General features: G+C 40.0%; 1 protein-coding gene and 1 long non-coding RNA gene across 4 annotated transcripts in view; one reads left to right on the top strand and one right to left on the bottom strand.

The window, feature by feature from the left end:
- The window catches only part of FAR1 (fatty acyl-CoA reductase 1), a 75,188-nt gene extending 64,303 nt beyond the window's left edge, over positions 1-10,885 (bottom strand). Inside the window, exons 1-2 of one of the 3 annotated variants that reach the window (XM_082627919.1) lie at positions 10,738-10,885; positions 8,919-9,014 (exon numbers count right to left, since the gene is read on the bottom strand). The gene's annotated coding sequence lies outside the window, so the exon portion shown is untranslated. Of the gene's footprint in view, positions 1-8,918; positions 9,015-10,396; positions 10,537-10,737 lie in introns of those variants that run through there. The other 2 variants (XM_082627921.1, XM_082627920.1) reach the window with 2 other exon arrangements.
- A 364-nt stretch (positions 10,886-11,249) lies between these two features.
- LOC309807921 lies at positions 11,250-19,389 on the top strand. Its single transcript, XR_014294697.1, has 4 exons — positions 11,250-11,568; positions 13,850-13,968; positions 15,656-15,786; positions 18,778-19,389. It is a non-coding gene; the product is annotated as an uncharacterized lncRNA (long non-coding RNA).
- Positions 19,390-23,835: the final 4,446 nt, after the last annotated feature.

Below are 23,835 nucleotides of genomic sequence, written 5' to 3'. Positions count from 1 at the left end.
GGCAGCATTTTCCAAATTGTGGTAAATGGGGCTGGGAAGCTGTACACTTTATCCCCAACCAGGAGAGCTACAAAGTGTATTAGCATATCAAAGACCTACAAAATGTACTGAAGTAAAGAAACTCCTAGACCTCTTTTTTTAAATTTAATTTTATTTATTTATTTTATACAGCAGGTTCTTATTAGTTATCCATGTTATACATACTAGTGTATACGTGTCAATCCCAATCGCCCAATTCATCACCCCCCCCACCCCCCGCTGCCTTCCCCCCTTGGTGTCCATATGTTTGTTCTCTACATCTGTGTCTCAATTTCTACCCTGCAAACCGGTGCATCTGACCTCTTAAGGCTGGCCTTTCACCAATTTCCCAACACCACTAGGGAAACAATGCTCCTGAAAAGCTCATTATTACCACATCAGCCTTCGAAGGTAATGACTATACAAACATGGACCAAACCTCCCACGGTCTACAAATGATTTAGAAAGCATGACCTTCCATTGATCCACAAAGTTACTTATGAATACACTATAAAGCCAGTTATTAAGAGTTGCAAATATGAGTATGTTATTAGAATGTATCGAAAACTTCAGTTTGTTTACAATTAATAACTCTGCTTGCTGCAACTCACAATGCTGCAAAGCTTCTACCAAATATGCACACTCAAAACCTGGAATTCTGTAATTTTCAAGAGGAGCAATCAATCACTGTCAGTGAAACTGGTCATGGTTTTCAATTATCATTATTCTTACTTCTAATTAAGTTGAGCTTCATTATTATCATTTTAGTTGTTCTATTAAACCAGCAGAATGTGTTATGTAATTCTATCACTAGAATTTGAGACCTACAGTTTTCTAACTAGTCTAGACTTTAAGACAAGTATATTTTTTGTGATTCAAATAGGAACCATCCATTTCCCTAACTGCGGAAGAAAGTCCCTCTCCCCCCCAAAATGCTTATACCTTGACAATTTATTTGTTATTATTCCACTAGAAAGTGGGAATTACTGAGCTAAAGAATGACCCAGCTAAAGGGCCGGGATTAAAAGAGCTGGAGGGTCACTGTTCTAAAGGTCTTTACCCCAGCTATAAGGGCAGGTCTTCTCCTTGGTCACCAGGTCCACACCAACCAAATGTGGCATGAGGACATGGAATCAGAGCCCTTCGTGGAAGTAATAGAAACTTCTCTGAACTTGAATGTCAACAATCCCTCCAGTCTCTAGTTTTGAGTAGGAAGCTTCCAGCAATCTCTTTAAACAACTGAATCCCATAACAAAGCCTCTTCTCAAAAATCTTCCTGGTCTAGCTTTAAAACCTTGCCAGGTTCTTATGTAAAGCTTGCAACAAACAAAATGCTGTCAAGCACAGAAAGGTATAGAAAACAGGAAGGAAGTGTTTGATGACTTTGTGGATTCTTAGAATCTCTTTCCAGCTCTGAAACTGACTTAACGCATCTAAGAAGCCCAGCGAATTCTTAGGCAATTTATCAATTGAGAATCAAAGTCACAATGCTAAAAAACTCTGTCAAGATATTTCCTTCTCCATAAACTGAGATCCAGAACGAAAAGACAGCCAAGATAAATAAGAGCAACAGACTACACTGTTGGGACTGCCACTGACCACGTGACCTTGGGCAAGTCAATTAATTGCTCTGATCAGTCATAAAATTCACTGAAGGGGAGGCTAAATCACTGATGGATAAATCCTCTTCTAGCTCTCAAAGTCTATGTATTACTGTATATTAGAATAAGTTATTTCCTAGTAATACATTAAATACTCAGAAAATAATAATTAACTCCAATGGGTCACAAGGTTATCACTTTAAAGCCATACACCTAATATTCACTGATCTTCAAACAACCTATGCTCTGCTCTGCAGTCAAATGTCCCATTTAGCAGCTAACTGATCTGTTCCTATCTCCTAAGGATTCTGCTTATGCTAATAACCATTATTATGATTATATTTTAGGTACAATCCACAAATTTTTAAAACCCCATACTTACCTCACACCGGTCAGAATGGCCAACATCAAAAAAAAAAATCTACAAACAATAAATGCTGAAGAGGGTGTGGAGAAAAGGGAACCCTCTTGCACTGTTGGTGGGAATGTAAATTGATACACCCACTATGAAGAACAGTATGGAGGTTCCTTAAAAAACTAAAAATAGAACTACCACATGACCCAGCAATCCAACTACTGGGCATATACCCAGAGAAAACCATAATTCAAAGAGTCATGTACCACAATGTTCACTGCAGCACTATTTACAATAGCCAGGACATGGAAGCAACCTAAGTGTCTACTGACAGATGAATGGATAAAGAAGATGTGGCACATATATACAATGGAATATTACTCAGCGATAAAAAGCAACGAAATTGAGTTATTTGTAGTGAGGTAGATAGACCTAGAGTCTGTCATACAGAATGAAGTAAGTCAAAAAGAGAGAAACAAATACCGAATGCTAACACATATATATGGAATCTAAAAAAAAAAAAAAAATGGTTCTGATGAACCCAGGGGCAGGACAGGAATAAAGACGCAAATGTAGAGAATGGACTTGAGGACACGAGGAGGGGGAAGGGTAAGCTGGGACAAAGTGAGAGAGTAGCACTGGCATATATGCACTACCAAATGTAAAATAGATAGCTCGTGGGAAGCAGGTGCATCGCAAGGGGAGATCAGCTCAGTGCTTTGTGACCACCTACGGGGGTGGGATAGGGAGTGTGGAAGGCAGACGCAAGAGGGAGGGGATATGGGGATATATGTATATATATGTATACATATAGCTGATTCATTTTGTTATAAAGCAGAAACTAACACACCATTGTAAAGCAATTATACTCCAATAAAGATGTTAAAAAAACAACAACCCATACTTCTAAGAAATATATTTAGGCCCATCCTTCAAACTAGATGGACAATAAACACTTATGATCTCAAGGTTCTACTGAGAATCAATCCTCTGTCAGACCAATACATATTTCTAAGCCTCTGTGTATCATATCTAGGAGTTGTTTTAACACAAATGTGAACCTCAAAATACTTTAACAGATCCTTTCCTCCACAGATCTTAACTAATTAAGGGCAAGAGAGGTCAAAGAAGTTTTTTCCTTTACCTCTGAAAAGGTGGTATTTATGTATTTATTCATCCTTAAATCATATTCTACTTCATCTTAATTCAGGATGGATAGCAGCCATTATATAAAGTTCCATACACTTATTCCCAAATCTTTGGTAAGATCATTCCTACATATTCAAACTGGCTACAGCTTGTTTTCCCCCAAGAATCCAATTAAGAATTGGTCTTTTAAAAAATTAGGCATTTGCATAATGAATTTTGTAATTTCACTCAATAATGAAAAACACTTGTTTGACTCAAAATTCCTGCAATGACCATTGCTAAGAATGCAGGTGTTGAAGGATCACTGATAGTTGAGAAAATTTTGCAAAGTTCTTCAGAAGTTGGTTATGACACTATGCTTGGAGATTTTGTGAATATGGTGGAAAAAGGAATCACTGATCCAACTAAGGTTGTAAGAAGTGCATTACTGGATGCTGCTGGAGTGGCCTCTCTGTTAACTACAGCAGAAGTCGTAGTCACAGAAATTCCTAAAGAAGAGAAGGATCCTGGAATGGGCGGAATGGGTGGGATGGGAGGTGGGATGCGAGGTGGGATGGGAGGTGGCATGTCCTAATTCCTAGAATAGTGCTTTACCATCATTAATGAGCTGTGAAAGGAAGCTCAAGGCAGCGTTCCTCACCAATAACTTTAATAAGAGAGGTCAGCTGAAGGAGTTGACTGAAGAAAAGGCTGGCTGATGTTTAAGAAAATCACTATAACCATCAGTTACTGGTTTCAGTTGACAACATAGAATGGTTTACTGCTGTCATTGTCCACGCCTACAGATAATTTACTTTGTATTTTTGAATAAAGACATTTGCACATTCCTGGTAAATGAGTGTAAGAGCCATGTACCAATGTACTGCTTTCAATTTAAATCACTGAGGCATTTTTACTACTATTCTGTTAAAATCAGGATTTTGGTGATTGCCATCAACAGATGAGAAGAAGCAGCCTTTCTGTGGAGAGTAAGAATAATTGTGTACAGAGTAGGGCAATATCCAATTATGTGACAACCTTTGTGTAATAAAAATTGTTTATAAAGTTAAAAAAAACAAAAACACTTGTTTGTAAAAGGTGAAGAGCACAAAGAAATAAATATAAGTTGAATTTTAGCAGTATGCTATCTGCCTATACATTAAAGAATGGATTATTAAACCAGAATCTGTAAACCTTCAAAGATATCTGAATGGGTTTTGAAAGTATTATTAGCCTCCTGAAATTATTAGAAAAACTAATTGTATATGTATATTTTTTCTGAGGAGAAGAGAGCACAAAGCTTTGAGATGCTCAAAGAAGTTTATGCCCTTTGACTAAGACTCTGCATTATGGGATATATTTTAAGATTTTAATTCTCAGTTAATAGTTCAAAGTTTTTAGGTCAATACTCCAAAATAATAAGATATAGTGGTAAGAATTCCTTACACTCAAGAAGGATTTCTCATGTGGCTGCCATGCCAACATTTTTGGCAAAAATTCCATAAAGGACAAGAATGATCTAGACTAGATATCTCAAAGTAATAGTAAAACTGTCAAACAGTTAAAACTTAAACACACGCACACATACATACACACACTCCACCAATGTCATTTCCCATTTAGAATCTCTAATACTGGCATATGATCTTACATTGCTACATTCTGTTTTATATATGTATATTCAGTCTCTCCAACTACTTATCCCTGTCCTACAGTAGATTATTAAATCTAATTTCTCTTGCTCAGAACAGTATAATATACAAGTCTCAAATATATTTATATGAAGAAATTTCCACTTCACTTAGATTAGCATGTCTATTGTTGCACTTATCATGCTGTATGGTAATAACGGGTAAAAATGTCTAGGGACTTGTTTCAAAATTAAAAAGGGGGAGGGGAGTGGGTGGAGATACAGATGAAACAAGATTGACCACAAGTTGAAAAATGTTAAAGCTGGTGATATGCATATTATTGTATTTTTATGTTTGCAATTTTCCATAATACAAAGTTTAAAGACATTGGCCTCGCCTATTAGAACAGAGAGCTTCTTAAAGACAGGTGCAGGAGCTTTCCTCTTTGTACATCTGCCCAGTAGAGAGCAGATAGTTACTTTGCTAAACACATTTCATTCTTTATGTGAAAGGCAGCAGTACTATCCTTCAATGAAACTTCAACAACTCTTTGATGGTATTTTATTTAAACAATTATTTTATTAACCCAGATAAAACATATTCATTCATTCACTACTTACTGGTTACCTACTTTTCTCAGATATCCTGTCTTGATAAATGGAGGATATAAAAAGTAATTCATACTCTCTAATAAATTAAGAATCTGACAATACCCTCAAGGATCCATGGAAAAAAGGGCAGGGAGGGAAGACAGGGAGATGAAGAGAAAGAAAAAATAGTAAAAAGCAACAAACACAGTATTTTAAGAAAGGGCTCTAAGGCATCCACATTTTTAATTAGAAAGAAGGCATACAGTTTCTTTAAGCTGGACAGGTCTAAAAGTTGCCCTCCCCACTCTATTCTACAGATGAGGAAACTAAAGCTCAGAGAGGGGAAGTGACTTGCCTCAAGTTACACATCAAGTTGCTAACAAAACCAAAATTAAAATTCAGATCTGCTCATTCACAGCGCAATGTGAATTTTCTACATAAAAAATTTTCTCCTACACCATAATATTCACTACCTAAAGAGAATGACTATTTTATTATTAATAAACACTTCAATTTTGTATTCTACCATACTAAAAAAAAAAAAGCAATACACTAAGTAAAGGGAGGAGGCTGGGAAGAAAATGCAAACAAACTGCTAAGACAGTTATACATGAATACTATATGCACATACCACACTTCCTTAATTCTGAGACACATTTGACTTGAAGACAAAGTATCCATTTTGTAAACATTTTTAAAAAAATATAGACACTGTAAAATCTTCATTTCAAAAAATATTAAAATGTGAAAACACACACCTCTAAAGCAATAAAATATAACGCACCCTATAAGACACAAAAATCACTATCATTTAAGACCCCGTGTCACGGGCACAAACACACAGAGCAAGAGTCCCATCTTCTAAAGTAACGAATAGTTACTAAATACCTAAGGCTATGTGGCATTTTTTTCAGTTGTATGTATTAATCAACAAGCCCTTCTTGCCATACATCTCATATGCATGAGCTCTGGAGTCAGAGAAAGCAAATTGGAATCTCCAGCTCTGCCACTTAGCTCTCTGGCCTTTGGAAAGTTACTAATTTCTCTAAATCTCATTCTCTTCATAAAATAAGATAACCACCTTAGAGAATTGCCTGAGAATTAAATGCAATAATTTATTTAAGGAACATAGTACAGTGCCTAGATGAAATACTAAGTTTCCTTCCACAATTCTTATGGACCAAATGAAATTAAAGCTAAAAACTACGTCCCATTCTTGACTTACAAGATTGGAATAAATCTGTACTAACCCTAGGGCAAATACTACTAATTTGCTTTGGAATAATTATTTGATAAGAAAAGCTTATTTTCTTGAAATTTATCTCTTTTCTTCTTCAAATTGGGAACAGAAAACAATGACGACTTTTTTTTTTTTTTTTTTTGTGGTACGCGAGCCTCTCACTGCTGTGGCCTCTCCCGTTACGGAGCACAGGCTCCGGACGCGCAGGCTCAGCGGCCATGGCTCATGAGCCCAGCCGCTCCGCGGCATGTGGGATCCTCCCGGACCGGGGCACGAACCCGTGTCCCCTGCATCAGCAGGCGGACTCTCAACCACTGCGCCACCAGGGAAGCCCCAACAATGACGATTTTTAAGTGTTTAAGTTAAATTTGTTATACGTAAGCTCAGCACTTTCATGTTGCCTTACTGAACTGAGACTCTAAGCCCAATACAAACCCACTGAAGAGAGGAACTACAAGCCTACGTGTGGGAGGAGAGAAGGGTATAAGGCCAAAAAGACACAGTTAAAATGACTCAATGTACGACTGGTTTGGATTTTTTTTAACCTTAAATTCATTTATTAAACAATGTTCAGAAAAGCCAAGACCATATCTCCATGATTCAGGGTGCTTTAGTAACCTGATCCCTCAGATTAAGCAAATGTAGTTTCAGGTTGTTTCCAACAATAACAAGTCATTGCCAAGACGGGACTGTGCCTAGCGAAGTGGCTCATATGCGGTAGACACTGAAATAAGACCATCTTCTCTCCTACCCCAAACATAGTACAGACTAGACCATCCACATATTCTCTCACTATTAGTTCATTTTAGTTGAATGATTTTTCCCCACTAATGATAAAAATAACAATGCTTTTTTTTAACCTTGGAAAAATACAAAAAGTACCAGCATTTTTAAACTACCCATGATCTTATCAGCCAATAACTAAAATATTACAAAAGGACATACCAACATCTTTCCTATGAATTTGACCATAATTGTGATCATACCAAACTTTAATAAATTTGCATAGAGCACTTGCCACTAAACACAATTAACTACCAGCCTGTATGTTAGTATCTTTATTTTGGCTTTCTTGAGACCAAATTCACACGATGTTTTTCCTTACTCAACTCAATGGTTTCTTCTCAATCTTTGCTCTTCTGAGTCTCTCAGCTACATATTTTGCTGATGATCACTTCCTTTTTCTTAAAACTCTATCCTAAGTTTCCCTAAACAGTATATTCCTCAGTGTCTACAAAAGTCTCTCCAACTAATCTTTTTCTATTTCTTCACTGGCTCTCTCTTCTGTCAACTCCTGACAATCTATAAAACATGGCTCAGTTTTGACCTTGAATTTGCTTGTCAACCTTGAATCCCTAACACTTAATATCACAATGCCTGGCATGAAGCAGATGCTCAATTCACGTTTACTTACTGACTTTGCCAACCCTGACCTGCCACCTACTAGTTGTGTTACCTTGGTTAAATTAAATCTTTCCGAACCTCAGTTCACTCATTTATAAAGTAGGGATAATCAAAGGAAGATGATGCTTGGAAAGCTCAAAACAGTTTCTGGCACAAAGTAGCACCCAATAAATTTTGCTATTATTATCAACATAATCTAGTACAGGAATCAAAAATATTTATTATTATATATGGTTGAACACCAAATCTACCTCTCAACAACCCAATTTACTTTCACCATATTCCTCTTATCATAAGTATCAAAAAACATTTTTGTACTCTTCACTACTTATCTCCAATCCATCATCAACTATTCTAATTTTTCTCTCCTAGCCACCATACAAAACCATCATTTATCAACTAAGCTATAACAACAGACTTAGTTGATTTCTACACCTTTACATCTTCATTCATGGGCTTCCCTGGTGGCGCAGTGGTTAAGAATCCACCTGCCAACGCAGGGGACACATGTTCGAAACCTGAAGGAAGATCCCACATGCTGCGGAGCAACTAAGCCCGTGTGCCTCAAGAAACTACTGAGCCTGCACTCTAGAGCCCGCGTGCCACAACTACTGAAGCCTGCACACCTATAGCCGGTGCTCCACAACAAGAGAAGCCACCGCAATGAGAAGCCCATGCATCACAAAGAAGAGTAGCCCCAGTGCACCGCAACTAGAGAGAGCCTGCGCGCAGCAACGAAGACCCAACTCAGCCAAAACTAAATAAATAAAATAAATAAATTTATTTAAAAAAATCTTCATTCAAATCTTCATTCCTCCTTAAAAACCATTTTTAATTTGTCACTCTTGTCCACAGTTGCTTATAACATGTCCATACTACTGAAATGCCATCCTCTTACCTTGCAATAACCCATGTCCCAACTCCTAGTTCAAAAGATGGCTCAACACTCACCTCTTCCAGGAAACTTTCCCTGATTAACTCCACACCACTCAGATTACTTCTTCTCCGAGTCGCCTCAGCACCTCAGCACTTAGGTACTCTGTTATACTAAGAGTAAAATGTGATCAGTGAATAGCATTACCAAGAAATTACTTCCACAAAACTATTTCTACATCCTAAAGAATGGTCCATTACCTATAATGCTTTGTTGATTTGGTTAATTAGGAAACATCCTATTTGACAAATGCCCTCTTTGGGTTTTGTCCTTAACACTATACTACTTCATGTTGGTAAAGAAGCACTTAACTCTTCACAATCCTTTTGTCCTATCCTCAGGCAGAAATTATACCTCAGTTGTATCACCTCCTCCTCTTTAAATCCAATGGAAATGTAGTAATGGACCATTTTCTTTTCTACTAACTTTTCTCTGCCCCCAACCTCTGCCCATACCCCGCAAATAAAACCTCCAAAGTTTTAAACAGAAAGGTAGCAGCAGTGATACCATGTTTTTCTTTCCTGTAAGTGAAAAGAACTTGGAACCTATTTAGCTACAAAACTCTTCCCAAGGCTGAAAAATTTCCCAACAAGTGTGATGCATAATCAAATTCTACATCAAAATGCTTGATTCTTATAGAGTAACAGAATTGTACTTATGTTCACTCTTACTTGTGTTACTGTAAGAGATCTTGCATCATTTTTATGACACATGACTGTTGAGAAACTCCCCTGTACTGCAGTTTTTGGAAAGTAACCTGTGATGTTGTCTTTAAACTAACACATTCTACTTTTTTTTGATATAAGAATTAAGCGATTCCTCACTGCGATCCAATCAAAAGCAAACAATATTTGTGCCATGGCTTGTGAGAAGATGAGTTCGTGTGCTGCTGAGGCAAAACAATGAGATGAACTGTCACACGGGTGGGAGAAGGGTTGGGGAGGACGGAGGAAGGTTGGGGAGGGAGGACAATCAACCTCAGCAGTGAGAGTTAACAAGTCTGAGAGTTTGGCCATCGACGAGTAGTGAATGAACCTATGGACCTGGCTGACTGACTCCTACCTGACAAAACCGACAGTTATTCTTGCTGCCTTACTCATAAAAGATCCACACCCTTCAGTTACCATACTTAAACCTATCTCGTTTGCTCCTTGTATACTTTCTCCTAACTGGCCACCTAACGCCTTCTAATCAAACAGCCTCCATCCACACCTCACCTAAAACCTCTGCCTCTCAATCACCTTCCGGCTTTAGTAAGTGCCTCTTACTCCAGATTCACGTGTCCCAAGCCTGTCCTCCCTTCACTCCCAGCTGATTTCCCCCCAGTCTCAATCAATGCCTACTTCCAAGAGGCCAACCACACGCCCCGGCTCCGCACCTTCTCCCCGGGCACCCTTTTCTGAGCATCACCCTATTCCCATCACTTTCTTCGTCCCCAAACCCAGAATCCTGCTATCACAGGCCTCCTTTCACTGCCACCCTCAGGCGCACAAACCTGCTCCTCCGTTAACTACCCCGCCCCACCTTCGCCACCTCTACGCGGTCTCTCCGCCCCAGGCGGCGGCCCCAGGATCCGCGTCTGCAAACCAGGCCCCTCCCTATGGCACCGCTCTCAGACCCGGCTCTCCAGAGGGCGGTGGCCCCACCAAGCCTCGCAGAGACCATCCGGGCAGAAGCGGGCGCCCCCCGCTCTACGCAGCCGTGGGCGGGGACGGGGCAGCGGGTGTAGCCCCCGCCTCGGCCAGGCCTGCCTCCCCGGCTCCCAGAGCCGCGGCCCCGGCCAGGCGAGGAGGGACCCGCAGCCCGCCTCTCCCGCCCGGCGTCCCCGCCTCTCACCTAGACGCAGAGGCTCGGGCCTCGCTTTCCTCCTGGCAGTCCAGAGAGTGCTCTGTCGCCGTCGCCGTCGCGCTCCCTTCACTCGCTCTTCCACCGCCCCCGACCGGCCGCTGAAGAGCGGACGGGTGGTGGCACGCCCATTGGCTGCGGCCCGCGCTCGCGTCAGCCGGCCCCGACCCGGACCTCGGAATGTGACTGGCTGACGCGGCGCCTCTTTTCCACGTCTTGTCCTGATTGGCTCTCTCGCGCCCCCTTACTAGGAGGACCGCTCACCCTCCTCCTGGCTTCGGCCTCCCACCCCCTCAACCCCGTTTCCATCCGGGCGGGAGGAGGACGCGAGCGGGCGCGGGTGGGACACGAACGGCCAATGGGAGGGCGGAGAGAGGGCCGGGAGGTGGGCTCTGCTCCCGGCCAGCTCGCGGGGAAAGTTCATCCAATGGTCGCGCGCCCCACATCCCGAGCTCACGAGCGCCCCCGCGGGTAGCTCGCGTTCCGGCGGGTCGCGTCCAGGGCCACACCCGGGCTGCCCGTCGCTTGGGAGCGGCGCCCACTGGAAGTGTGGGGAGGATGCGGCGAGGCGGCCGCGGGTGACCGCTGGCAGCCATTGTGGCGTGCTCCCGCACTGTCTTCGTGAGTCCCGACGCGCCTCTTGGCGGGGCTGGTTTGGGTCGGTGAGAGCGGAGCCGTGGCTCTGTGGTCCCCTGGAGCCTCCGCGGGGTGCCCTATAGAGAGGGAGCCGAGCGTGCGTCTCGTCCAGCCCCGCGGGACTGTGGGTCAAATATTTCCACTTAACACTGCTTCCAGAGTAATTTCATACAAAATTTAAACATGGTGAGAGAAATTAGAATAATGGTTATCTCGCGGGGGGAGGAGGGGAAATGGAAAGGGCACAAGGGAACCTCACGGAAGCTTGGAGCGTTCTGCCTCTTGATCTGGGTGATAGTTACCGAGGTGGTGTCTGCCTAGGTAAAACTTCACCGAGTCGTACACTTAAGATTAGTTCACTCAACGCACTTTATGTATAATATCTCATTTTTTTACATGGTAAAAGGATTGTGAGAAAAACTCTAATATTACCATAACCTTAGGCTCCATGGGACACCCATGGTATAAACCATCCCACTAGGATTTAGCTATCATTCAAAAACTAGAAACCAGAGGAAGAAAAAAAGGACTGTGAGAATTTAAAGTGAGTGAAAGCTCCTGGCACGGTGAATAACACTCACAGGTTGGTGCTTTAAGGATGAGCTAAGATGGTTCAGAATGATTTTTCTCTGAGGATTTAGAGCTTGTTTCAGTGCCTGACACTGTTACTAGAACTAAAGCACCCATGGTGCTGCACCCAGTTGGAAACTACAGAAGTTTACGGAGCTGCGTACTTTACTTTCATTTGAACACCATGGCTTCTGCCTTGGAGGAGCTCACAGTCCAGCACAAAGTTCAGTCACCCTCTGTATCCGTGGGGAATTGGTTCCAGGACACACTCTCCCCATCCCACCCCACCCCCCGCAAATACCAAAATCCACAGATGTTCATGTTCCTTATGTAAGATGGTGAAGAATCTTTGTTTCTGAACTTGGCATATAAAGTTAGGTAAGATAGATTTTCCACAGAGCATAGGATATAGTAAGGACACAGACATAAACAGATAATTCCACTATAATGCAGGATGAGGGAATACATATAAATAGGATCTTACCCAGCCTAGGGAATTTAGGGGCATCTTCTTAGAACATGCAGAATTAAGTTAACCACTGCTAACATAACCACTGTGCACATCCTCCCACATTCTTTAAATCATCTCTAGTTAACTTATAATACCTAATAAAACGTAAATGCTATGTAAGTAGTTGTAAATACAATGTAAATGCTGGGTAAATAGTTGCTGACAAATAGCAAATTCAAACTTTTGCTTTTTGGAACTTTTCTAGAATTTTTTTTCTGAATATTTTCAATCCACAGTTATTTGAATTCACAGATGTGGAACCCACGGATACTGAGACCGTCAATACAGTCATTCCTGGCAGAGGGCACCGAACACAAAACTAATACAGCTGCCTACCCTCAGGGATGAGTCATTTCCCTAGGCTAGGCAAGATGTGTGTGTGTCTAAAACCCAGTCCATTAGCAAAATTCTGAAATATCCAGGGTCAGATGAAACACTTCTTAGCTATAGGTCAATAATATTCTTCCCAAAATAGCCACAGGAACTATGGGCCAAATGCTAGCCTGTGAAAGGGCATCAGCAGCAAAACAAGTTAAAGATTACAGGATTCGTGTTTATTAATTCAGTCATTAAGTTGTTCATTTCTGATAAATACCTTTGTTTAAAGTACTTGTCCCTGATGAAGCACATAAAGTTAGGTAAGACAGTATTTCCCACAGAGCATAGGGTGTAATAGGGAGGCAGACATAAACAGATAATTCTATTATAATGAAGGATGAGAGAATATATATAAAAAGGATCTAACCCAGCCTAGGGAATTTAGGGGCATCTTCTTAGAAGACACAGAGCTAAGTTAACCACTGCTAAGGTTTATCACCATACCGTAAGCAATTAGGCACTATTTCTGGAGAGTACTTTCATTACAAATTTTTTAATTTTTGTGCAAATACCTTGATTTTTAAAAAATAGTTATATGTAAATATAACAATATAATGGCTATATATAAATATAAATTAATACTTAGTTCTGAGGAAAACGTGAAGAAATTAAGTAATTGCTTAATGAATACATTATGACTTTCAAAAATAACTTTAGGGTTGCAAGCTTAAAGGCGTTCATTTGATTCAAGTCGATGTGTATGTAACATGTCCCTCCAGCAGAAACCCCCCACAGATGAGCAGCATGCATTCTGGAAGAGGACTTAAAATTAAAACAACGGTTTACTATCCAAGATGGTACAGTCTCATGAGCATGTTGTGTGGCTCGTGTCCCTTGTAGTGCACCACCATTTTTACATGAATTCCAAGTCATTTATCTATAAAAAGTGACTAATAGTCTTCACAAAAGGTAATGAAGGATTTTGCCCAGAGTCAAACACTTAAAATATAGTAATACCAAAAAATAATAATAATTCATTCAAATGCTTTTCCCATCTCTTTTCAACAGGAGCCCCGAAAATTGGGCTGACATATATTGGAATCTACTACATTGTAATTTTATTCACGTATGGAACACCTGTATATACTTTTGATTCTTGCTACAGAAACACAGTTCTGTAAATGAAGGTAAATTATACCAAGTCAAAAATGTATTACTATAATTTACAGCCTAAGGATACCATATATTACTGAGAAAATAAATAGGAATAGACACCAAAAACACATATGTTACTCATAAACTAGTTATAGCTATTTGTGCATTCCCTCAGACTTCCATAACTTCTTTAAAAACAGAAGTCAAGTAAGGTCAAGCATTCATTTTTTTATGCAAATAGTACCTCTTCCTGCTCTGAGGAAATACTTTTCTCATGGCATGTATCATTTTCTAACTCATATGATATATTCTTCTGTCAATGTCTCATTAAACATAGATCTGTTGAGGTTCTTCACTCCATCTTTATAACAGCCCTATGCAAATGCTCATCTATTCATCTGAATTTTGTAGAAGAGAAAATTGAGGCTCAATGAGACAAGTAATTTGCGCAAAGTCACACAGCTGTTAGGTGGCAGAAGTGGAATTGAAATCTAGGTCTATTTGATGGCAAATTCCATAATCTTTTTACTATGCCACATTTGCCTCCTCCAAAACAAGACCTGGTCATTTTGCCTTCTCCTCCATACATCTTTGTGTTCCCCACAACGAGTAGCACAGAATCTTACGTATGTCTCTCATGGAACTCATGGTGTTAATAATTATTTTCACCATGCTTTATCTTTACAGATTTCATGACAAAGGAGAGTGTGAACTATTTAAAAGTAACTACTTCTTTTGACAAAACTAAAGGGAACACAACTTTGTAGTTGCAGTGAAAAACCCATTACAGCTATCTAGAATGCATCAGAGATGCTCACTTTCATAGCATAGACTGAGCACAGCATAGAAAGAGTTTCAGGCAGCTTTTCTCAAGAGAACCAAATTTCTAGTGAGTACAGTTACTCTCTGCAATTCATTTGGTGATCTCTACCTTGTTCGGTATTCAATTATGACACCCAGAATTGGTCTGCTTTAAACATATTTTTAAAGCTTGTTATTAAAAAGCAAACAAAAAAATTCTACCGAGTTTCTAACATTTCTGCTAATACATCAATTGTCAGTCTGAACGAGTACACACAGGTTTCTGTGGCTTCATTTCGTCATCTCTAAAAGGAGGGTGAAACTTAATGCCCAGTATCTGTTCTGCGTGTTTTAGAGATCTGTGAAATAAGTTCGGTTTTCACCTGGAGGCGAATCATCTGACCCTCAGTTATTCAACAGCTTTAATCTACATGGAACAAAAATGGAGCTGCTATGTTCTTGGCTCTTCTAAAATATTCCTTGTGTCCTGACCACTGACTTTCTGGTTCTTGAAGAGTGGCAGAATATGCCACCCCAAAATATGCCACTTTAGCATAAGGATTATTTTGAGCTAAAGTCACCTAAGAAACAGCAGATGCAAGAAGAGCCTTCTAAGCTCCCCTTTTCTTCCTGAAAACAGGAGATAAAAGCTCCCATGTGAAGGATGCTCTTATACCAGAAGAAAAGAAACATTCTTCAGTGGCAAATCAAAGCCGAGTATCCTGTATACATAGACTTTGTTAAAATAATTCATATCTTCCTTTAGCCTCCCCATATAATTTACTTTTTCACAATTGCCTTTATTTGTTCAACCTAGTATAAAAGCCTATAGATTTTGCCATTTCTTTGAGTCTTCATTTAACATAAATGTGTATACAATTCTACTGTTAATCTGTTTTATGCCAATTTAATTCTCAGGCCCAGCCAAAAAACCTTAAGAAGACAGAGGTAAAATTTTGCCTCCCCTACAGTTTCTGGTTATGAGGTTGGGATTTCAATGGTTGGGACACTGAGAGATCCTGGGACAGCTGACAAAAAGCCAGCAGAAGGTAAGAATTCTTACACATCAATCCCTTAGATCTCTGCCTGCATGGCCCAACCAAAGCAAGAATAATGAAAGTCTCTCATCTTTTTCCCTTTCTAAATGTAGCTTGGCAGGAGAAAAAGTATGTAAAAATTAGTTCTTTGAGTTATGACCTTTGTATTTGGTTCTGAGTACCCATTGGTTATAATCCACAGCCTCCTAGTCTTTGTTTCTTTGTCTCTGTCTTTAGGGGTGCTTGTCATAAGGAGCAAAATCATAAAATGAGCTGCTCCATTCATCTTGTTTCACATCTTCAGAGCTTGGCTTTGTGACCAGGGAAAATATTCTCTCTGATCTCCACCAGCTGGACTGGACAGTACAAGTATTGGCCTGACTCAGGTAACCGGCCAAACAGGCTGGAAATCAAGACACAAAATGACAAGCAGCATTCTCTTTGTCCAACCCTGCCACCTCTCAGAGAAGTGTGTCTTAAGAGAGATTCCAGTTTGTCTTGAGAGATTCCAGTCCATAAGGAGCCTTTGTTGTCTTACCTTTGTTGTCTTCATAGTGCTAGGAAGCCCTTATCCTAATGTCACCCACCCGATGCCACAAATTAGCTGGTCTATAGCTGGAGATATTTCAAGTTCCTGTAGGAAACAAGAGACACCAGTTTCACAAACACTATTCTTACTGCCTGTGACAGTAAAGCTCTTTGCATTCTTAGGCTAACTCTGGGAGTGAACTTTCTGGATTTTTGGGAGGGCTGCATCTTTTGTACTCTCTTTGGGGATGCCTCTCATGTCTGTGGCTAAGCCATAAAAGGCTTATTGGTTTTGAGTCATAATTAAAATCGGTATACTCTTGAATATTTGGACTTCTGTATCTAAAAGGATTTTTTAGAGAGCTCTCACCCTATACAATTATCCTATTGTTACCTATGGGAAGGTCAAATTGAAAGGAAAAAATTAATAAGACGAAGATAACTCTTGTATAAGTTAGTAAATTTTGTGTTTCTATATTTATACCTAACTCATGGCTAAGGTTTAAAATGAAAACTGTAAGATCTCTTTTTGTATATGTCTCTATATGTCTATGTATATATGTAATATTTTTCTACCTCTGGATGATACTGCCAAAATTACTCTGTAAAAGAGTTCTATTTAATTGTTTAAAAAAATAAATGCTTATATAAAGTATTCCTGAAACTCTCAGAAATATAGAAACTAACCCAAATGTTTCTCAGGTTCACAGGATCTGGGATAAAAGCTTGTTTAAGTCATGTCTTCAGAGTTGTCAACAATAAATATAATGAAGACATAGCACTTACTCTATTTGGGTTTACTAGTCAAATGAATTTATGTTATCTCTACTAGATGTTTAAGATTGTAAAATTTTAAACTCAATTTAAAATCAGGATGTATAGTAAAAATAAATTGCTTGATGCATGTCAAACACAGCAGTACATTAAAAAAGTTGGAGAGGGCTTCCCTGGTGGCTCAGTGGTTGAGAGTCCGCCTGCCGATGCAGGGGACACGGATTCATGCCCCAGTCCAGGAAGATCCCACATGCCGCGGAGCGGCTGGGCCCGTGAGCCATGGCCGCTGAGCCTGTGCGTCCGGAGCCTGTGCTCCGCAACGGGAGAGGCCACAACAGTGAGAGGCCCGCGTACAGCAAAAAATAAAATAAAATTAAATTAAAAAATAATAATAATAATTTTTTCCTAAAGTAAAATGACTAAATGTTCCAGAATGAGAAAGAGAAAATGAATAGGACAAAATCAAAATGAATATAGAAAATTACAGAAGGTTTGTAGAACAGAAATTTTTTGTGACAAGGTCAAAGCTGGCTAAAATTAAATGCATTTACTTATAAGACTTCTTTAAATGAGCGCAATAATGTACTGATACAAATCTAGAGTTTAATTTTCTCTGTTAACATGACAAAGTTTATTAGATTGTCTGCTTTTTTTTTTAACTTATTTTTTTTGGACAGTTTTTTGGGGTTTTTTTTTTTTTTTGCGGTACGCGTGCCTCTCACTGTTGTGGCCTCTCCCGTTGCGGAGCACAGGCTCCGGACGCACAGGCTCAGCGGCCATGGCTCACGGGCCCAGCCGCTCCACGGCATGTGGGATCCTCCTGGACTGGGGCACGAACCCGTGTCCCCTGCATCGGCAGGCGGACTCCCAACCATTGCGCCACCAGGGAAGCCCTTTTATACACTTTTTAAAGGTTATGCTCCATTTGGTCTGCTTTTAATAAGAGATTATAAAAGGTTTTTTTCTTTACCTTTCATATAATCTGTCAAGGAAACAAAGATTTTGTGTCTTATCGAAATAATTTCCTATGCTTTGCATTTTCTTTATCAGGTCTTTGATTACTTACAAAAAGTGAGTCTTCAATATTAAAGAAGCTGAGGGTTTTTTATTTTACAGTTATGTAATTTTTTTATTTACCTTTAAAATCTTTCAATTGTCAACCTTAATTAGATGGGTAACTAAGTATCTGTTTTTCTGTGACCTGTGATACTTACTTAATCAAGTGTTTTAAACCTTTTGACAATTTTGCTAAACTTACCCAAATCAAATTCAAAATGAAGACTTTTTTTTTTTTTTGCGATACGCGGGCCTCTCACTGTTGTGGCCTCTCCCGTTGCGGAGCACAGGCTCCGGACGTGCAGGCTCAGCAGCCATGGCTCGCGGGCCCAGCCACTCCGCGGCATGTGGGATCTTCCCGGACCGGGGCACGAACCCGTGTCCCCCGCATCGTCAGGCGGACTCTCAACCACTGCGCCACCAGGGAAGCCCTGTATGGGCATATGTTACTAATATTTCAAAAATTTTACAAAGTTCCTAGAAATTTGTCAGTACCCTAATTATCTGTATAAGCAATCATAAACCCAATTATTATTTTGAAACACTGCATGTCACAGAAATAACCAAATGTCCCTTATAATTGCATCATTTCTTTAAAGAGTGAACTCTCACCAGATCTTTTTTTTTTTTTTTTGCGATACGCAGGTCTCTCACTGTTGTGGCCTCTTCCGTTGCGGAGCACAGGCTCCAGACGCGCAGGCTCAGTGGCCATGGCTCACGGGCCCAGCCGCTCCGCGACATGTGGGATCTGCCCAGACCGGGGCATGAACCCGTGTCCTCTGCATCGGCAGGCGGACTCTCAACCACTGCGCCACCAGGAAAGCCTTTGAAAGACTTTTAAAGGTTCAATCTAAGATTCCTTATTAAAAGTTCTAACAAAGCAGACTTATAAAGAACCTATATGATAAATCATTCTTGCTGTACTTATGTAAATAATCATGCCAAGTTTAACAAGACTAAACGTACTTTACAAACAAAAGTCTTACTGTAATTATATTTAATAAAAATGGGGTTGACTCTAGAGAGAAAATTATGTTTCAGTGAAAAACTATAACTCACTCTTGTGATTACTAGATTCTAGCTGTGTTCACTGTCTTTGAGGTTTTGTTATCTACTTATAAACTGGTCTGGATCCTGAATTCTTTTAATTTCCTAAAATATATGGCTACAACTCTCCAAGTTATCATTTCCAATTTTTCTCCCACTCTTCTGACTTGAAATCACTAAGAACTAAAACTGCCCTTTTCCCCAAGCCCTACAAGCTAAAGCTAGATGACTTGATATAAACTTCAGAAAAACCACCACAATAAAACATATATAAACAACCTTCATGCCTGCTGCTGTGTGGGCCACTCAGAAAATTCACCAGAACACCCAATGCCATAACCAGAGACATTCAAACTTCAAACCAGGAAATTTGTCAAATTACAAACTGCTATCCTCATTCCACCATCTAAAGATGCTTCTAAGCTTAAATCTAGAAATCTTATTACCTGTTGTCCTCTGGACTCAGAAACTAGATTTCCAACTATTAATATTTGTTTTTCTTTTGTTTCCATTAAAAAATATCCCTCACTTGGGCTTCCCTGGTGGCGCAGTGGTTGAGACTCCGCCTGCCGATGCAGGGGACGTGGGTTCGTGCCCCGGTCCGGGAAGATCCCACATGCCGCAGAGCGGCTGGGCCTGTGAGCCATGGCCGCTGAGCCTGCACGTCGGGAGCCTGTGCTCCACAACCGGAGAGGCCACAACAGTGAGAGGCCCGCATACCGCAAAACAAAACAAAACAAAAAATACCCCTCACTAAATGCCTGATTGTTCACATCATATAGAGATCTAACTTAGATGCGCTACTGCTCTCACCTGCACCACTGCCTCCTGAACTAAGACACAACTGTTCAAATAAACTGACCTATTCTCAAGACTAATTCGAGGAGAAACAGAATAATCTGCCAGCTCAGATTCTGCACTATGAATCTTTGGGGTGAAGTTTCAGAGGGGAGCAATAAAAAGTGGCAGAATATACCACCCCAAAATATGCTGCTGTGACATAAGGATTATTTTGAACTAAAGGCGCTTGAAAGAATAGCAGATGCCAAAACGGCCTTCTAATCTCCCCATTTCTTCCTGAAAACAGGAGATAAAATCTCCCACGTGAAAGATACCCTCCCTATACCAGAAGAAAGAAACATTCTTCAATGGGGAATCAAAGCTGAAAGAATCCTGTATAAACAGAACTGTTAATTCTTATCTTCCTTTAACCTCCCATATAATTTAGTTACTTTCCCACAATTTCCTCTCTTTGTTCAACCTAATGTAAAAGCCTGTAGGTTTTGCCATTTCTTTGCGTCTTCATTTTCTTATCAGAGCCCCCCGTTTCGCATAAAACGTATAAATTTATATACATTTCTCCTGTCTTATGTCAGTTTAATTCTCAGGCCCAGCTGAAAACCCCTAAGGAGGTAGAGGTCAAATTTTGCCTTCCCTACATTCTCAAGTGTCTCCTCCAGACCCTGTTTATTGCTAACAGCATTCTGGTGTTACCTGACTCACAGGTATTGGGAGGAACAGGAACAGTATTTGTAACGTTTCTTTAAATACCATCTGCTGTCTTTTTTCCAAGTGTCACTGTGGAAAGAAGTAACCATCTTGCTGGCCCGTTTCTTCCCACAACTGATTTGGTGGTCATTTGCCCTTCTTTTGTGGGTGGCATTGTCATTGTTTGGAGCTCACTTTGGGGGCAGTAGTAACTCAGTAGGACCCTGAGACCTGGAGATTATTCTTTTTTTCTTTTTCTTTCTTTTTTAGGGATTTACTCTGTTTGCACATGAGTCAGAACCGAGCTGCTTCAGATGCCCAGAAGTGGGAATCACTCGTTCATTATCTGTGTTAGAACATCACAGCGTGTCTAAGGTGTAAGCCACAGACTCTGACTCCCCTATGTCCTGCTCTCTGGGTGGTGCTTTTTGAGAACTGTGCCTAAAGTCTCTGAGATCAGTATCAGCTCACCCTTGAGCTTCTAGAGAAAGGCCTCTTCCCATAAACAGTTAAAACAAAGGACCTGAACTGGGAGAACCTCAGACAGCAAACCACACCTATGTGTAAAAAAAAAACTATCAGGGTATACACACATGTATGACCCTTAAGGAAATAAAACTTATATTTAACTCAGTTCCTAATCACTTATTCTGCAGATCAGAGAACAGTGCGCAGATTAGGTTCTCCATAAAAAAGCCATTTAACCACTCTGTTATGATATTTATTAGAGCAGCCAATTGTAGGTTTTTTCTAATAAATTAGTCAGTGGTTGGCTTGAGAAGAATAGAGCAGTGATTAAGAGTCCTGACTCTGGCACTGAACACCTGGGTGTAGAATCGAAGCACTACCACTTACTATGTGTGTGACCCTGGGCAAGTTACTTACCCTCTGTGCCTCAGTTCCCTGGGGCTAAAATGGAAATGAGAGTAATAGCACTTACCTCATAGGGGTGCTGTCAAACTGAATGAGTTAATATTTTTAAGCTTTTTATCACAGTTTCTGGCACATGGTAAGCCCTATCTAAACTGTTACCTTTACGACTGTTAAATCCTAAGGGGGAAAAAATAGAATGAAAGACTTCTCAGAACCAATAATAATGTCTTCTGTTTTTAAAGGTATACTAATATGCCAAAGGCTTTATAGATATTATTTCCGAACCCCACAACAGGTAGCTATTGTCTCCATTTTACAGGGAAGAAGTGGAAGACTGGGAAATTTAATTTCATTGCCTAAGAGCACATAGCTGAGTAGTGGAGCTGGGAATTCTAACCAGGTGTGCCGAATTCCAAAGCCTGTGCCCTTCCACTGTGCAACATTGTCTCCTAAAATTTATCTGATCAGTCATTGTTTTCATGACTCAACTCTAAATGCTCTGCATTTATTTATATCCACACTATTTCAGAACTTGTCTAAGACTCACTTTGCCCATCCCCTCTGTCTTTCACAAGTAGGAAAACTGAGTTCTTAACAAACAAGTGGCTTTCCCAAGACTAATTACTTAATGACTGTTAAGTAGCCATTGAATACCAACTAAGCATTTGCTTAGTAGGGAAAAGGTAGGGAAAGGAATGAAGTTACGTATATTGCTTACCACAGTGCCTTTCACATGCAATCAGCAATAGCTGTTTTTATCATTGTTCATTTATTCATTAATTCATTTAGCAAGCATTTGTTAGGCATTTCTGACAAGTCGAACACCTGGAAATACAAAAATTAACAAGATATGATTCCTTTTGAACGTCATACTAGTCTTTCAGTACAGGAGCCATTAACCACATGTGGCTACTGAGCACCTGAAATGTGGCCGGTCTGGAGTGGAATATGTTATAAGTATAAAAAACATGCAGAATTTTGAAGACTTAGTACCAAAAAATAAAATACCTCGTTAATAAATGTTACATTTGCTACATGTTGAAATGATATTTGGGATGTATCAGGTTAAATTAAAATATTTAAATTCTTTTAATCTGTTTCTCTTTACGTTTTTTAATGTGGCTACTAGAAAAGTTACATGTGGCTTGTATTATATTTCTATTAGACAGCATTGGTCAAGATAGCAAAAAAGATGAACACAACAGAATGTAAGTCCAATGAGAAGAGTCACTAGAACGTCTGTGGGAGCACAGAGGAGAAACTGCCCAGGAGTCAAGAAAGTCTTCACAGAGGAGGTAATATTTGACTTGAATTCTGAAGGATAAGTAAGAATATTGTCAGGTGAGTATTTTCCAGGCAGAAGATGAGCATATAGAATGTCACATAAACATGAGAGAATAACCCACACATTTTCAATTTGGGGATGGAAGAATGAGAAAGGAAGAGAGGAGATTTAGATGGCCATAACTTGGGCAATGGTAATGGGAATCCATAAGACAGGGCCACAAAAGATATCTCAGAAATAGAACTGACAGGACCTGGTAATTCATGTCAGGGAAGCAACAAAAAGAGAGGGATCAAGAGAGATGCCCAGTTGTATTTGTACATGGCTATGTAGTGACATCTCCTTCTGTTCATTCACAAAATATTTACTGAAGGCTTACTTATGTGCCAAGTAGTAGGTAGTAGTGCTTAATGGGCTCCTGGGACAATGTCTTAACGTTATGTGATTATAGGGATCAGAAAAGAAAGTATTAAATCCACATTTAATTACTGGCCCACTAACGAAACTTTTATTTCTGTGGAATAATCTTATTTTCAGGGACATTAAATGGTCAAAGGTCTTGTGCTAAGGTGAGAGTGGCAGTTCCTCCTCTAATGAGATAGAGCAGGAATCTGATCTCTGAGGGGAGAGATCAATCCACAGACTGGCAGATATGAAGTCTGATAATATAAAGTTTAAGAGAGGATGTGAAGAAACAGGAACTCCTTCATAAACTGCTTGCAGATTAGTACGTTGCATTTAGAAAAGCAATTTGGCAGTTTGCAGTAAAACTGAAAATGTACATTTTGTAGAACTTGGCCATTGGATTTCTCTACCACCCCAGGCATGTGTGGGAAGAAAATGTGAGAACTTCTATTGATGTGTTTTAAAAATATGTATATATACAGAAATGAAAAAGAAATTGAGCTTTACTAAAATTTATTATAAGGACTGAAGCTTGTGCCTTTATTCAATCTGTATGTCAGATATCATATGGATGCTGACAACTCCTAAATTTAAACATCCAGGCT

Source organism: Mesoplodon mirus, assembly GCF_964341445.2.
Source record: "Mesoplodon mirus genome assembly, chromosome: 7".
NCBI lineage: Eukaryota > Metazoa > Chordata > Mammalia > Artiodactyla > Ziphiidae > Mesoplodon > Mesoplodon mirus.
The sequence above is the reverse complement of the archived record's forward strand: the minus strand, read 5'-3'. Positions and strand labels throughout refer to the sequence as shown.